The sequence below is a fragment of the Rattus norvegicus genome, chromosome 1 (assembly GCF_021556685.1).
Source record: "Rattus norvegicus strain SHRSP/BbbUtx chromosome 1, alternate assembly SHRSP_T2T, whole genome shotgun sequence".
NCBI classification, from domain to species: domain Eukaryota; kingdom Metazoa; phylum Chordata; class Mammalia; order Rodentia; family Muridae; genus Rattus; species Rattus norvegicus.
Genome location: NC_141534.1, coordinates 78,929,183 through 78,934,810, shown reverse-complemented (window position 1 = coordinate 78,934,810; position 5,628 = coordinate 78,929,183).

Here is a 5,628-nt window from a genome sequence, read left to right as displayed (position 1 = left end):
TTCTGGAGTGTCTCTGGTTTTATTGATTGTTCTTGAGCCAAGTCTAAGATGTCATCAGGGGGCCCCAGAGATGACCCAGAGAACACCCTTTGCTTTTCCAGAGGACGTGAGTTCCCAGCACACACATTGTCAGGCTCAAAACCACAATAATCCTAGCACCAGGGGCTTCGATGCCTCTGGCCTCCAGGGGCACCTGCATTCACTTTCACAAATTTACACGCAGACACAGGACATGCACATAACTTTAATACAACAGTAATAAAAAATAAATCTTTTTACGAAAGATAAATTGGGGGCTGGAGAGACAGCTCATTGGTTAAAAGTATTTCCTGCTCTTACAAAGGACCCGAGTTCTAATCTTTCCTTGTCCTGTGGCTCACAACTGTCTGAAACCCCAGCTCCAGGGGACCCAACACCTTGGCTTCCGAGGGAACTTGTAGTCTATAGCTACATGCAGACCACATCAAGATAGTTGTCATTAAGGAGCCTAAGAGTACTGTGGGGACTCTTTAGGGGAAGGTGCGTAATCATTGAATATCCTTTACAATATATTCTGGCTAATCATACCCCATCCCCCCACCCCTGAGCATGTAAGAGTGTGCATTCACATACCTGCACACAGTTGTGGAGGCCAGATGACAGCTCTAGGGCGTTGATTCACCCCTTCCATCATGTGAGGCCTGGGAATCAACCTCAAGGTTACCAACCTTGGCTTGCCGAGCCATCTCACGGGCCCAAACTGGTACACTTCTCTGGAATCCCCACCACATTCTCAGTGGCTGCTTTGATGTGTGAAAAACTCGTCCTAACATCAGAGGAAGCCACTTTGTGATCCAGATCTCACAAGGCCGTGCTCAAGGACAAGGCACAGAAGACTCCGGGGCCAGCCTCAGTACCTAGTGCTACGCTCTGCCCATCCCCGCCCCAACCCCACCCTCACCCCCAACCTATTCCTAGCTCCCTCTGCATCCTGCCCACCTAGCAGAACCGCTGAACAGGTTTCCTTGACCCAATCTGCTCACCAACCCGCTCCCTTTCCAAACAGCAGGGCGGGTGTAGGGCTGGGACTAGGGGAGAGGATTTCTCTGCAGCCACCACCTCCCGGGCCTTCATCTGGTTGAGGGGCACCTCTGCTAGGTTAAGGTGGTGGTGGGTTGGGGTTTTGCGAAAACTTAAAGTGATACAGAGATTGAAATCCAAGGTGAAAATTCAAGGAAGAAAAGGGCGTTTCTCGTTTTGGAAAACCAAGCTAAATATACCAGTACACAGTCCCAGGGGAGACGAGATCTCCTCCGGTGGGTTTGGAATGTCAGAGATGGTTGTTGTCAGAGATATTAACAGGGTGTTGACGTGGGAGTGGGTGGGTGGGACTGGGAGTATCTTCGTACAAGGGGGGGCGGTGATGGGAGTGGGAGAAAAGGGGATAACATTTGAAATGTAAATACATAAAATATCCAATTAAAAAAAGAAATGAAAAAAAAGTGTGGGGGGTGGGACCAACTAAAAGGTGGGGAAACTGTCTAGCAGATGTGAAAATACCCGAGTCCGAGCTTGTACTTGCTCTGCGTGAAGCTAAGGTCTGCACGCCTTGGACCCTAGCACCTGGCCACTTGTCAGAGAGGGTGACAAGACATTCTGAACACAGAGTGTGTGTGAGGTGTGCTGGAGGTGACCACGTGTCAGAGAGGGGCACAAGACACCGATGTGTGGTCCTGGAACAGGGAGTGCGTGGGGACCGGGGAGGGAAGAATCCCAGGAAGTAAAGACCTCCGAGCGAACACTGTTGCGTGGGGCTCGGTCACCACAATTGACTCCCATTTTCCAGGGGAAACCCAGCCTCATTGAATACCCCACTGACATCTACACACAGCTTACCGCCCACTCTCATTGTTGTACACATCTACTATTCCTGGCCTCTCTGCCCAGCTCTCCCAGAAAAGGGTGAATTCTGAGCTTTGATTCATATTTTCACTTTCGCAAACAAATCACATTTTAAATTTAGGGAAAGACAGTGGCAGTATTTTTCTTCTTATTGCAGACATTGTTTGTCTCATGTAATATATCCTGACTATGGTTTCACTTCCCTCTACTCCTCATTAGAAAACATATCGGCTTCTAATGGCTGATAATGAAATAAGGTAAACGAGATAAAACGAAAACTAACACATTGGAGTTGGACAAGACAGACAAACTGAGGAGTCTGTGGCCACGTTTGCCTGAGTAGGAGATCCTTCTGGGTCCTAATAGGTGTGGATATTCGAGGTTCCAGATAAAATGCATTTCTGGGTAGTGGGAGCTGACACAGAGATAGAGATGGGCTAGGAGGCAGGAGGGTGTGTGTGTGTGTGTGTGTGTGTGTGTGTGTGTGTGTGTGAGAGAGAGAGAGAGACAGAGAGACAGAGAGACAGAGAGACAGAGAGACAGAGAGACAGAGAGCTTATACACTGTCTGTGAGTGTGTGTGTGATTTTTAATTTTTTTAAAGATTTATTCATTTATTATTTATATGAGTACACTGTAGCTGTCTTCATGCACACCAGAAGAGGGCATCAGATCTCTTTACAGATGGTTGTGAGCCATCATGTGGTTGCTGGGAATTGAACTCAGGACCTCTGAAGAGTTGTCAGTGTTCTTAACCTCTGAACCATCTCTCCAGCCTGTGATTTTTAATTTTTATTGTTAATTTTACTTCAGTGAAAGTAAAAAGCAGAGTCTTGAAACTTAGGTTTTTTTTTTTTTTTAATCTGGGTAGGTAATGTCTGTGATGATAAAGCAGGTGTGGCAGGCTTGGTGCCCGAGGAGGGTCAGAATAGAGGGCTGCATCTCCTAGGACTGCAGTTAACTGAGTGTTATGAGCCACCAGGGTTGGGATCCCAGGTCCTATGCAACAGCATTCAGCGCTCTTAGCCACCGTGACATCTCCCTAGCCCTTCTCACATATTTAAGTCAGCATCATTTTAAAACCTGCATCACTCAAATGCTCTTAAAAAAAGTAAAGAAGCAAGCTTACTCTAAATTTAAACAAACGTGTGAAGGCTCTGAGAAAATTTTGGGTGTCACCACAGGGCTTCCAAAAATGTAACCATGGCCTCCCTTAGTTGTTATTCAAAATTGAATCTATGACCTAGACAACAAGATACCTTTCCAAAATGAAAGAAAATAAATATTTCTCCATCTGCAAGGCATGCAATTGCTCTGTTCTTGTTTCCTTAAAAAATATTGAGCATTATTTTATCTATCTGCACATGACATTCATATCTAGGCACATGTGGAGGTCAGAGGACAACTGGCTTCCAGAGGTCCTGAGTTTTCTTTTTCCAACTGGTGGGTTCCCAGGATGGGGCTCAGCTCATTGGGTTTGGTAGCAAGCGTCATCATCCTCCCTGCCATCACCCGCCCTGCCATCACCTGCCCTGCCATCTCTCTAGTTCTCCTTTGGTTTTGATTTTTGCTTTTGTTTTTCTTTTTTATATAAAAGGTAGATTGATGTTGAATCAGTCAGTTAATCTAGTTTGAGCAAAGCTTTAAGAGGAGATTAAAACATCACCAATATTCTCTTATGTTAGCAATGGCTTCCTATTTTCTCAGTGTCTTGGGAGGAAAACATTAAGGCTTTGCTGGTACTACACCAGCTGAACACTCATCAGCCAACTGTTGAGAACTTATTGCTGCAGTATGGCTGCCTGGTATTTTGAACGTGTTTGGAGAGACGGTTTGTTCCTTAGGAGTTTACGCTGAGCTTGTAGAAGACCCAGTTTGGTTTCTAGCACCCATGTCAGGCAGCTCACAACAGTCTGTGACTCCATCTCTAGGGATCTGATGTCCTCTTCTGGCTTCCACGGGCAGCTTCACTCAGGTGTACACACCCGCACACACGTACATCACTAAAATACATAAATAAAAATAAAATCTTAAATATTATGATATCCTTCTTTCTTCCTTGTCTGACGTCCTTCTTTCCTGACACAATTCTGTGTGTTTCTGTTCTTGTCTGACATCTTTTCTCTTTTGTCTTTCTCTGGAACTACCCTCTTAAAAAAAATCTCAGAAACTAGGAGGCAGGAGAGGTTGCTCAGTGGCTAAGAGCACTGGCTGCTCTTCCAGAGGTCCTGAGTTCAGTTCCCAGCAACCTCATGGCAGCAGCCAACCCCCTGTAACCACAGTCCCGGGGGGAATCTGACACCTCTTCTGACTTTGTGCACTGGGCATGCCTGTTGTGCACAGGTACACATGTGGGCCAAACACCCATACCCATAAAATAAAGTTTTCTTTTTTTTTCTTTTAACATTTTTTTTCTTTACTAACTTGAGTATTTCTTATTTACATTTCGATTGTTATTCCCTTTCCCGGTTTCCGGGCCAACATCCCCCTAGCCCCTCTCCCTTCCCTTCTTTATGGGTGTTCCCCTCCCCATCCTCCCCCCATTACATTAGGGGTTGGGGATTTGGCTCAGTGGTAGAGCGCTTGCCTAGCAACCGCAAGGCCCTGGGTTCGGTCCCCAGCTCCGAAAAAAAAAAGAAAAAAAAAAAAAAAAAGAAAAGAAACATTAAAAATCTCAGAGAGGAGCTGGAGATAAGACTCAGGGGTTAAGAATACCCCTCTTCCAGAGCGCCCACGTGGAGCCTTGCAACCACCCATAGCTCCGGTTCCAAGGGGTCAGACACTTGGCCCTTAGGGGCACTGCATGTATGTGTATTGCACAGGCGTACATGCAAAGCACCCATGTACACAGAACAAAAATAGATTAATATTAAAATAAAATCAGAGCTACAGCGACCTGGTTATCAATGGTATTCCTCTCCTTTTAAAATTATTGTCACAGTTGTCATTATTGTCATTACTTTGACACCAGGCTTGTCCCAAATTTGCTAGGTGGGGGGTCAAGGGTACTTTGAATTTCCAAGCTTCCTGCCTCCATCTGTTAAAGGACTATGAAATATTTCTTAGTAATAAAAGGTAGAGGGGAAGACACCCATAAAGTGTTTCGTATTTATGTTTTTCGTTTTCAACACAGCACAGCACCCCCAGACACTGGTCATTTCCCTTGGTGCAGTTTCTCCCCCAGCAACCTTGCTTGCAGAGGGTGCAAGCTGGGCTCCCCCTGATGCAGCTCAGCGTGGGTACCGTGGACCTGAGGGTGGAGGTTATGTCCCACAGGCTGAGAGTTCTGTCCCCGAAGACTGCTCCACTTCAGATGCCATTTCCCTTGCAGGCCTCTGGGCCTTCTGATGACTTGTCCATTAACTGGGGTGTCCCCCATCTCCTCCCTGGGTTTTGTTAAGTTGTACAAGTGACTCCCAGGCATCAGGGAAACACTCTTGCAGGCTTGTTAAAAGGATATTATAGAGGATGCACTAAGAGGACGATAGGACAAGGTACAGAGCTGCCGAGCCTCCGTACCGCTCACTCCACGACTCCAGCACCCTGCAAGTAGCAGTCTCTGCCTCTTTAAATTCTTAGAAACGCTTATTTCCGGGATTGGAGAAACGGTCCACAGGACCCAGGTTTGGTTCCCAGCACCCACACAATGCCTCACAAACATCTGTAACTCCCAATTCTACTTACAAATATTGGGCTGAAAAACCCCTCATACACTTGAAATAAAAATAAACCTTAAAAAAGTATCTAG